The 13018-nt window shown below is 31.9% G+C and overlaps 1 pseudogene; it reads right to left on the reverse strand.

The window, feature by feature from the left end:
* Positions 1 to 3463: 3463 nt before the first annotated feature.
* Positions 3464 to 7289, reverse strand: LOC116107224 (annotated as a pseudogene).
* Between the last annotated feature and the right edge of the window lie 5729 nt (positions 7290 to 13018).

Consider the following 13018-nt stretch of genomic DNA (forward strand, 5'->3'; position numbering starts at 1 on the left):
AAAATAAATTGATAAACATTAATACATTATTACTTAAATAATTACTTGATTAATTATAACATTACATTATAGTTAAATGATTACTTAATTAATTATAACATTTCATTATAAATATTAGTACAATACTAAAAATAAATTATTAAAATTTTAATTAATTATAAATTACATTAAAGATTATAGTATAATTACTTAATTCATTATAACATTATATTATAGTATGATCATAAATTAAATAATTATTTAACTAATTATGACATTATATTATAAACATTAATAATTTACTACATTAGTACAATACCTATTAAATAATTAGAAATTTAATTATATAACATTACATTATAATTTATAGTATGATTACTAATTAATTATAACATTACATTATAGACAATAATTACTTAATTAATTATAACATTTCATTATACCATTAGTACAATACTTAATTAAATTATTAAAATTTAATTATTATAATATTATATTAAAGTTTATAGTATGATTACTTAATTCATTATAATTATTATATAATTAATTATAATATTACATAATTAAATGATTATTTAACTAATTATGACATTATATTATAAATATTAATAATTTACTACTTAGTACAATACTTAATTAAATGATTAGAAATTTAATTATAATATAATATATAAAGATTTATAGTAGGATTACTTAATTCATTATATCATTACATTATAATTTAAAGTATGATTACTTAATTAATTATAACATTCCATTATAACAATAGTACAATACTTATTAAATGATTAGAAATTAAATAATTATAACTAAATAATTGCTGAATTAATAATAACATTACATTATAATATAATCCTTAATTAATTATAACATTAAATAGTTAAATGATTACTTAATTAATTATAATATTTCATTATACACTTAGTACAATACTTAATTAAATGATTAGAAATTTAATTAATTATAATATTAAATTATAAGATTTATAGTATGATTGTTTAATTAGTTATTTATATTTTAGTTTTGATTGAGGAATTTTATGCGAATTGTGATGAATCGATTGAATTCAAGTGTTGTCTAGATATTAGAGGATTTATGAGTCACATTGAACACAAATTAATGAGTACAAAATTTGTTAGGAGTGTATTATAAACTTATGCATTTTTGTCATTTTTTAAACTAATAGGAGGTAATTGATTTTTTATAGGGTACCAGGGGAAGGAATCGAAACCTGCATTTTAGGTTCTGGTTCCTTGAATTTAAGAACCACACTGCATTATGCGGTTCTGGTTCCAGTTCCTTTTTTTTTTGGGAACCTACTTGTGCAGTTCTGATTTTAGTTCCGGTTCCGGTTCCTTTTTTTGGGAACCTCCACTGTGCGGTTTCGGTTCTGGTTTCCTTGAAAAATGTAGGGTACTCGAACTGATCACCCCTAATTTTGAGTGTGAATAAGAACCAAACTAGAAACTCTTTTATTAATATAAATTAAAAAACTTGCACCCTTTTTTTTTTCTTTTTTTTTTTTTTTTTTTTGGGTCTTTACACACTATTAGAAGAAGTGCAAGAGTGAAAGAGAAAATGTTGTTAACATTCCTTAACATACGACAAGGAACATGAAGAAATTTTAAATTTTACTAAAAGTAGGGAAGATCACTAATTAACAAATAACAAAACAATAGGGACTAACTTGAAATTAACTCCATTTTCCCGGGAGCCAAACAAAACAAAACCCAAACCACCACACATTCCGGACTAGAATGAGAATTCTTTAAATCCCACTTAAATACATTAAAAAAACTATTAGCACTAAATGAGAATGAATATTTTCTTCGTTAATGATTTATTTTGATTGTGATGTTTTAAACTCATCATTTCCATTCATTTTTTTTTTTTTTTTAATGATCGAGAGTATCCATAACAGTTTACGTGTAACTCGACTAATCCTCCGTTCTTAAATTAAGGATCACTAAAATCCCAGTTTCTAATGCCCGGGGCCTGAAGTTAAGGATCGAGTTCGACTAACTCTTGGTTGCTAACTTTTCTTTAAATCCCAACTTTAAAAACATTAGAAAAAACTATTAAGACTGAATGAGAATGAATATTGTTCGTTAATGGTTTATTTGATGTGATGGTTTAAAACTCATCATTTTCATTTTTTTTTTTTTTTTTTTTTGGTGATCGAGAGTGTCCGGGTCAACTTGCCCGCAACTCTTTTATCCCCTAAGGCATGAAGTAAGGATCGACTAACACTTAGTTGCTAATCTCCCAAGGCTTGAAGTTAAAGATCAAGTTCGACTAAACTCTCAATTGCTAATCTCCCGGCCTAAAGTTAAGAATCAAGTAAACTCTCGGTGACTATCCATATTAGCAATCGAGGGAATCGAACTTAAGACCTCTTGAGTATACACCCAAAAATCCTATTGGCCACCTGACCACCCAAGGGTGATTATTTCTCAATTCATTTTTATTACATAACTAATAATTGTATAATTTCATTGTTGGTAGACTTAATGATATAATTCTTAAGATATGATAATATAAAACTCCTCTTAGATTTTTAAAATAACATAAATCCTTCCGATGAATTATTAGGAAACTATTAAAATTTATACTAGGGATATTAAAAGGTTACTAGAATCTTATATTACTTAACAACTTATATTACTTAACAATCAAATATAATAATGCCGGTACTGGAGTAATGGGAGATAACACCCCGCCAACAGCCCCTCGTTACTCTTCGTACCCTCTCTCACCCAAGGAGCAAATATAAAAAATATAATCTATTAGACATTATAATTACCAGATTTCTGTCCAACAAATTTTAATTAATTTACAAAACAAATGCCGCAATTAAATCTATACAGTTTGAAACTGATTTAGAGATAAAACAACGACTCAGCTTATTTAAAAACCTATTAACTAAGATATAAGATAGTATCCTTTTACAAATAAAAGGGATGTTATTCATTTTCCATTTACAGAACATACTGCTTCATATGTAAATTTATTTATTAACTAATGTGGTGAAAATCATGAAAATACTCATATTATCAACTCATGTTAAGAGGCATGTTGAGAGAGTGATTAAACAATCGACATACATCTGTTCCATTAAGGAATTTCTATTATGACAATTGCAAAGGAAACAATGATATTCACTAAAGGTGAATTTTGAAAAGAGTCCCAAGAATTGAACTAATAGTAGAACAATATAGTTTACATAAAATTTCATATTGTGCGCGCACTATAGTATGCCCCAATATTTCTTTTCTTTCTGTGATGAATTTTCTTATTGTACACAAAATGGATGACAGTAATAAGTTACAGGAACCAATCGATTATGGAAACATCCTCTTGCAAGTGTAATCAAAGAGTGATTGTAAAAGACTTTTACGCACTTTCTCATCCGGTACCTTTAGAAGGCGACAACTTTACAGAATCCGGCATGAACCTATACAAGATTCTTCGTTTACTTCTGGTTTCATCTCATTGTTAGAAGGTTTGGCCTTGTTAGAGCCCATTGCATTCCCCATATGGCCAATGGACGCATGTAACATAGCGCTCTGAATCCCACCATCGTGGTCCAAGCTTCTGGAGTTTGGAAAGAATAGCTATGAACAAAATAGCCGTTTGTCAGTGATTGGAATAAAAAGTACTAGAGCTGAAATTATTAATGTAAATTATGCAAGTTTAAATAGTACTAGAGCTGATAATTGTTTCTTCTACTGAATGGTTCAACAGCACATCCACAGACTTAGGTAAGCAATGATTTTAATCAACAAACATGCTTTCAATTTCAAGTAACAATGTTTTTATAAAGTAAAGGGGATCTTACCCAAGTCCTTTTCAGACCATGTGCTTCATAGATTCCACTAGCAGTTTGAAATCCGATATCGACCAAATCTTCATGATCATCGTTGCAGCAACAGCATATGTGACACCGGACCATATTTCTCTTGACTGCAATTTTGTCATGTCAACTGTTCCATCAGGTAGCATCCCATTTACCGCTCCCCTCTTCCATCCATAATCTTCAAGACATTATAGTTAAAAACCTTTTCTAATGCACTTCTCGCTTTGTCTTCATCAACAATCGGTGAAAGACCACATGCTCGGGCATACCTACAACAGAGACACTATATATGCATCTTTAGTGAAAATGCAATCAGATCAATTGCTTTTTATATTGAAGTTTAAAATTTTTCATAAGTTTTCGTATTTTGATATTTAAGAATATCAATACAAAAGTTATATCTGTTGCAACATACCATTGTCCAGCCAATGATCAGCTTGAATAATGAACTTGAGCAGCTACCACTATTGTCAAATTGAAGTAAGACCCATTCCACAATTTCTCATATACAACTTTTGCTTTCTGAAATTTCCACCAAAATAATCCTCAGAACCCTTGTCACCAACTTCATGTGCCAATGCTGATGTGGCCTGCAATGCTGCCACCCATAGGCCTCCACTGTATGCACTCACACCAGAGACAGACCATGTATCATACGTCTGATCTGGGAAGCCATCATTCTCAATCATCCCATCACCATCCTTATCAATGGTCCATATATGCCATCGCAACATAAACTGAGGGCCACAGCTTGTGCAAACTTCTTGTCCCCTGTGGCAACCACATCCCTGTAAACTGGAGAACAAATTTTGGATTCAAGTCTTTCCATCGACACGTGTCTAAAGACAGTACCATTTACTTCAAACCAGGGGTCTCAATTCCAATATCATGGGGAACAGCTCCAAGACCTTTCTGGGGACCCATTCCATCATGTATAGTTTCATCTTACTGGATCATGCATCATTACTGCTGCTGCAAAGTCCTTTGGACACTGAGTTCAAGTTTAGGAAATAGCATGATCAATGAAAGATGAGTAGAAATGAACATCATAGGTGTTCCACATGGGATATTCAATTCCTTCAAGATAAAGGAATTGGCCAATGTTTTCTTCACCATCTTCAAGTAAATTTGTTCCGAAAGCAGAACTGAGTGCGACTGGAGTGTGTAATAGCTCAAAAATTGAAGTCATCTTCTCAAGAATGTTTACGGCAGTATCATTATGATTGGGTACGTCAACTTTTTTCTTCAAATCTGATTGTGACCTATCTAGGGAAACTTCCTATCACCAATGTTTATTAAACTATGAACAGAGGTGAGCCATCTGCAAAAAGAAAAATGTAGAGTGAATACATAATCATTAAGATGAGCCAGCATTCAATATAGTTATAGTAGACTCCATACCATCCAAATGGTGCCCCCTGAATTTAGGTAATAGAGCTCTTAAATAGAGTGATAGGGTACCTGCAAAGAACATTCAGAAAACCTTTAGAATCTTACAGTATGATAAACGACAAATAACACATCCTAGCTTACCATTCAGGAAGCCTCTTGTCTTCAAGAAGGTCTTTGCCATGCTTCTATCTGTGATTCCCAATTTCCATGCTCTAAGTTTAAAAAAAATGAGTTAAAGTTCTTAACAATTGAAAATGTTTTTTGTGTGCCTGCTAAGTACTAAATGGGAGCATAACAGCCAAATTTAGAACTATGTGTTACATGATATGCAATCTCGCTTCCTAATTTGCATACTTCAAAGTAAAAAGAAACTGCTAATTGGTAAAATGTAACTGAAACATTACCAAGAATAGCATCATGGGCTATACTTGCAGCTGCATCTCCATGAGTACCATAGAATTTCGTGTAACGCCTGTAGATAAACTTTCCAGAATGTGGATAATATTAAATTCTGATATTTTTCAAGAATATCCACCAACTTACCGATAATATGTCTTTCCACTAAAAAATCTCACTTCTGGCAATCCCATGCCAATGAAAATGTAACAGTGCGCACTGCACCCGTGGGACTTTCACAGAAGCTGCAATAGCTGCCCCATAGATGATCCCTGCTCTGAAGGCTTTGATGTTCAGTAGAATTAAGGCGATCGAAGGATCCATCTATTACAATGAGAATATATGTTATTAGATAAGGATATCAGTTCAGCAAAATTCTTCCTCTATGATGCACTAGTAAATTATCGGAATAAGTCTACCCACCTCTTTTATTTCATGCCACATATCTTTTGCTGTTAAACCCTGGAGTTTCCAGATATCACAAAACAAAGGCACTCTGAGACATGGACATCATCAGTCTCTTGTGCCGCATTGCGAAGTTAATGGGGATTGGCCATCTGCACTCCTGTATTTGTAGATAACATATGCTATTTAAGGAAACAAGAATACATAGTGACTAAGATTTATCAACTAAGTCTTGATTTCTTTTTTCTGTTTATATCAAGGAAAGGAGCCTTACATGTGATGTAGACCCTCCACGCACACCATCCTCCTCCTATCAGGATTGATGATCTTGTCAGTTCGTATAAACCATAGGCATGACACAGCAATAATGTAGTTTGAAAATCTTAGAGAAATAAGTTAAAGATTCATACTTTATTTTTGAGTTGTAGTGTTGACCAGTAAATTCAAAGCTCCTCCAACAGAATTCTGCATACAAATACAATTCAAACTCTTGCCAAAAATCGATATAATAATCTCACTTGCGCATACAAGGATAAATCTAACAAAGACACATAGATCAAACAATAGAGATGCAACATAAAAATGATCAAGGGATGAATACACCAAACAAAAGACTTACTGTCATGTGAAAAGCAAGGTGACGTCTGCAGAAGTCTTTCCGGAATTATTTAGCTGAATAAATGCGAATCAACAGGTTCTAAGAAATCTGTATCATATGTCCAACAAACTAAATTTACACAGAGTACTACTACCGTGAAGGAAAAACGATACAGGGAACTGCTCTCTTTGTAATTATGGGGTATAAAGAAATTTGGCGAGAAACAATTGTAAGTTCGGGGTCAGGTTCACCTGCATTTACAGATAATAGGATGGTTTCAACTTTCAATGTCATGATGGCCTTACAATTCAGAAATATCTATTTCTCAATGTTAGATTACCCTCATATACAGTCCAGCCCTTGGATACAAAGCGTGATATGTCGAATTATTCCCCTTCAGATTCCAGTCCCAAGATCCAATCCCCGAAGCCATTGTTGTATCCCGTTCATGCACATGAATCAGTTTTAGTTGTTTTTTTTTTTTTTCATATAGCTTCTTTTCTGTCAAATTGTTGCATGGAAAAAACTGTCCCCTGGAATATTAAAAAATAAATAAATAATTTTATTGAGAACAAAAATAACTAGGCAGTGAAATGCTGGCTTACTTGAGCACCTCTGAGGTCCTTTCGCACATACAGTAGAACGTTTTTCACCATTTGAGCGTGAAACAAACCTGCAAGTGGTGTTCGCATTCATGGTAAAAGTATAAGATTATTTCACAGAAGCCATCAACAAAAGAATTTTGCCTAAAAATTGAGGGTTGTCCCCCCAAATTCAGTAACTTTCATAAAGGAAACAATAAGGTAAAGTTGTGAGTCAGAATATAGGCCATGAAAGAAGGGAAACATAAGGAGGAAGTGAAAAGAAACTTCAAGAATCCAATTAAGGCCGTCTAGAGTCTTGTGGAACTTTATCGGTGGCTGACACTTACAAGTAATGAATTTTGAAAACAACTTTTATAGCCATGACTAAATTTTCGTCTTCATTCTCTTGTTACAGACTTACAGAAAATTGATTTGCTGGAATCTGTTTATCTTCACAATTCGAGGGAACATTTGAAAGCGCTGAATCCACCTCTGTAACTAGTTCCAATGCTGCCTCCACTGAAAGTTTGTTTCATTTCTCAAAACAGAAAAAGAAAGAAAAGGATATTAGAGGAGGAACAAATAAACAAGATAAGTTCAACAACTGATACAAAACAAACAAGCTACAGCTTTAAAAATCGGTCTTATATTATTTACACACAGGACATGTTGCAATATAAAAGCTAGTAAAAAACAATATTGTTTGATTGGTAATTTTATAGCTCTAAATATAAATTAATAGGTAAGATAAACATGCTGAAATTTATTCAACACTCAAAATACACTCTAACATAACTACCTAAAAAAAAAAATAGAATTAGTTTCTAATGCTATGCAATGTGGTAAAAGATATGATATATAGATGTAGAAAGGCTATTCATTATAAATATCAATTAAAACTAACGAAATAGTTGATTTCTTATGCTTGAAATGCCCCAATAAAAACTGCAAATAGAGGAGATTTAAGTAAAAAGATAACCCAATTCCACCAAGAGGAATGCCTTGAGAGATGTTAGTAACGCTTAGAAATGGATTGATAAAAACCCGCTGCAAATGAAACCACAAGGAAGCACATGCCGCAAAAGGTTTAGAAATTGTGATCAGATCAATTCTTCAAAGCTGTGATACACACGGTAAAGTGACTTTAAAGATATAAGAAAGTTACCTTTCCTTTGGCACCTCTTCTCGAATAAGCTGCAGAATCCGAATACCTATGGGGGCCTATCCAAACCAACAAACAGTGTTTAGACATTAAGACAAATGAGGGAGACAAAGATTTGTCATTATTAACATCTTAGCAAATGACTTAAGTTCTCAACTGTCTGCATTAATCGTACTATTGAAAAGCCAGCTTGTGACTAATTCATTTGTGCATTGAGCATAGAGAGCTGTGGATCATGAGTTCTAATTAAGCAATCCTGCTATAATCTCCATCATTAAAAGCTTTTGATATCTAATTAAGTAACATACCAGTGAATTATCTCCTTCCAGTCATTGAAAACGACGAAAGGGTGATCTCATCGCTATTTAGTTTTCTCTTCCGGTAAGAGATGGAGGTTTCGCTGGGTTGACCTGAATGCAGACATATAGCATATTTTATAGAGGATTGGAAGACTTATCTCTCTTTCATTAGAAATAAGAGAAAACAAATATGGGTTTTCTACGCTAAAGTCATTACCTTATAACGATGAATCTGATGCTCTTTCTCTCCTCCATGAAAGCCATTTTCCACAATCTTTTCCTCAGACATCTGTCCTGTTAAACAAATGAAGATAAATCAAAAGAAGAAAAACAGAATACAAATAACTGAATCCCAACTTCGCAAAACAAAAACCAGCACTTTACACAAAGATCTAATCTTCTGCAATAGAGTAGTCCGATAAGAAGAACATTAACTCTTACATCCTATAGAACATTCAAAGTTTCGATTCCAAAGTCTCTGCTAAATCAAACAATAAAAGTACTATGACCAAAACCTTCCTTCCCTCGAATCCTCCAAATTCCATGAAACTCAACTTAACCATCCTTAATTACTTAATGGGGTCAATTCCAACTCAATTTTTCAACAAAACTGAACTGAAAAACTCTACAGATGCAATGAAACAAAAGAGGTACATAAATCATCACCTCTTCAAACCCAAAAAAATTAAACAAAAATAAAAATTACACACTTTCATAGCGCTAATATCACAAAACTCACTCCTTTCTCATCAAACAAACACACATACATAATAAAATGGGGTCAATTTCAATACAATTGTTCAACAAAACTGAAATCAACATTCAACATACGCCAATAAAACAAAAACAAAAAATCAACACCACTTCAAAACCAAGAAAATCTAAAAATTTCGAAGACCTAATCTTCTGCTGTAGAGTAGTCCAATAACAAAAACATTAACTCATACATCCTATAAAAATTCAAGGTTCCAATTCTGAAGTCTCTACTAAATCAAACAATAGAAGTATTGAGATCAAAACTCCCCTTCCCTCGAATTCTCCGAATTCCATGAAACTCAACTTAACCATCCTTGATTACATTATAATGAGGTCAACTCCAATCCAAATTAACTCAAAAACTCTACACAAATCATCACCACTTCAAACCAAAATAAAAAATAAAAAATAAACAAAAATCAAAACTCCACACTTTCACTGCACTAATATCACAAAACTCACTCATTTCTCATCAACCAAACACACGTACATGAAATGGGGTCAATTTCAATACAATTGTTCAACAAAACTGAACTCAACATTCCACAGATGCCAATAAAACAAAAGCAACAAATCACCACCACTTCAAAACCAAGAAAATAAAAAAAAAAATTCCCACGTTCATAGAACTAATATCACAATTCACAAAGCTTACTCATTTCTCATCAACAAAACACACATGAATGCATGCATGAACAAGCACACATACATGCATAATGTACAAAGCCATTAAGAGCTTCAAACTCTTTCGACCCATTTGAGGAATCCATGAGCAAATCTCAAAAACAATCCGAACTTGAAGAAAAACTCATTGCATTCAAATGGGGTTTCAATACGTTGACTAAAAATAAATTAAAGGGAAGAGCTTGAAGCAATCAAAATCTGTCAAAAGCATCAGAACCAGAAAGAAAATGAAGGAACCGTAGAAACACTAACCTGAGAGGAAGAACTGGAAGATTTACAGTTATGTTTGAAAGCAAAAATGGTGGAGAGTTTGAAGAGAGAAAAACTTATGTTCTGTCTGAAACATTACAGTTACAGATCTTTATATAGAATTATAACGACCCGACATTAGGAAATTAAATAAAATATAATATCATAATTCGATGCTTGATTAGATAGATTTAAAATGTAATAAATACTCCATAGACCCCAAAAGTTTGTTTTAGTGTTTTGGCCCCACCAAATTTCATGAGGGACCCCATTTGAATAANAGTACAATACTTAATTAAATGATTAGAAATTAAATTAATTATAACTAAATAATTGCTGAATTAATAATAACATTACATTATAATATAATCACTTAATTAATTATAACATTAAATAGTTAAATGATTACTTAATTAATTATAATATTTCATTATAAACATTAGTACAATACTTAATTAAATGATTAGAAATTTAATTAATTATAATATTAAATTATAGATTTATAGTATGATTGTTTAATTAGTTATTTATATTTTAGTTTTGATTGAGGAATTTTATGCGAATTGTGATGAATCGATTGAATTCAAGTGTTGTCTAGATATTAGAGGATTTATGAGTCACATTGAACACAAATTAATGAGTAATCAAAATTTGTTAGGAGTGTATTTATAAACTTTTAAGGCATTTTTGTCATTTTTTAAACTAATAGGGAGGTAATTGATTTTTTATAGGGTACCAGGGGAAGGAATCGAAACCTGCATTTTAGGTTCTGGTTCCTTGAATTTAAGAACCTACACTGCATTATGCGGTTCTGGTTCCAGTTCCTTTTTTTTTTGGGAACCTACATTGTGCAGTTCTGATTTTAGTTCCGGTTCCGGTTCCTTTTTTTGGGAACCTCCACTGTGCGGTTTCGGTTCTGGTTTCCTTGAAAAATGTAGGGTACTCGGAACTGATCACCCCTAATTTTGAGTGTGAATAAGAACCAAACTAGAAACTCTTTTATTATAATATAAATTAAAAACTTGCACCCTTTTTTTTTTCTTTTTTTTTTTTTTTTTTTTGGGTCTTTACACACTATTAAGAAGGAAGTGCAAGAGTGAAAGAGAAAATGTTGTTAACATTCCTTAACATACGACAAGGAACATGAAGGATAATTTTAAAATTTTACTAAAAGTAGGGAAGATCACTAAAATTAACAAATTAACAAAAACAATAGGGACTAACTTGATAATTAACTCCATTTTCCCGGGAGCCAAACAAAACAAAACCCAAACCACCACACATTCCGGAACTAGAATGAGAATTTCTTTAAATCCCAACTTTAAATACATTAAAAAAACTATTAGCACTAAATGAGAATGAATATTTTCTTCGTTAATGATTTATTTTGATGTGATGGTTTAAAACTCATCATTTCCATTCAATTTTTTTTTTTTTTTAATGATCGAGAGTATCCATAACAGTTTACGTGTAACTCGACTAATCCTCCGGGTCTTAAAGTTAAGGATCAACTAAAATCCCAGTTTCTAATGGCCCGGGGCCTGAAGTTAAGGATCGAGTTCGACTAAACTCTTGGTTGCTAATCTTTTCTTTAAATCCCAACTTTAAAAACATTAGAAAAAACTATTAAGACTGAATGAGAATGAATATTTGTTCGTTAATGGTTTATTTTGATGTGATGGTTTAAAACTCATCATTTTCATTTTTTTTTTTTTTTTTTTTTGGTGATCGAGAGTGTCCGGGTCAACTTGCCCGCAACTCGTTTAATCCCCTAAGGCATGAAGTTAAGGATCGACTAAACTCTTAGTTGCTAATCTCCCAAGGCTTGAAGTTAAAGATCAAGTTCGACTAAACTCTCAATTGCTAATCTCCCGTGGCCTAAAGTTAAGAATCAAGTAAACTCTCGGTGACTATCCATATTAGCAATCGAGGGAATCGAACTTAAGACCTCTTGAGTAATACACCCAAAAATCCTATTGGCCACCTGACCACCCAAGGGTGATTATTTCCATTCAATTTTTTATTACATAACTAATAATTGTATAATTTCATTGTTGGTAGACTTAATGATATTAATTCTTTTAAGATATGATATAATAATAAAAACTCCTCTTAGATTTTTAAAATAACATAAATCCTTCCGATGAATTATTAGGAAACTATTAAAATTTATACTATGGATATTAAAAGGTTACTAGAATCTTATATTACTTAACAACTTATATTACTTAACAATCAAATATAATAATGCCGGTACTGGAGTAATGGGAGATAACACCCCGCCAAACAGCCCCTCGGTACTCTTCGTACCCTCTCTCACCCAAGGAGCAAAATAATAATAAAAAATATAATCTATTAGACATTATAATTACCAGAGTTCTGTCCAACAAATTTTAATTAATTTACAAAACAAATGCCGCAATTAAATCTATACAGGTTTGAAACTGATTTAGATATGAAAAACAACGACTCAGCTTATTTAAAAACCTATTAACTAAGATATAAGATAGTATCCTTTTACAAGATAAAAGGGATGTTATTCAGTTCCATTTACAGAACATACTGCTTCATATAGTAAATTTATTTATTAACTAATGTGGTGAAAATCATGAAAATACTCATATTATCAACTCATGTTAAGAGGCATGTTGAGAGAGT

Source organism: Pistacia vera, unplaced genomic scaffold (assembly GCF_008641045.1).
Source record: "Pistacia vera cultivar Batoury unplaced genomic scaffold, PisVer_v2 Contig529, whole genome shotgun sequence".
Taxonomy (NCBI): Eukaryota; Viridiplantae; Streptophyta; class Magnoliopsida; order Sapindales; family Anacardiaceae; genus Pistacia; species Pistacia vera.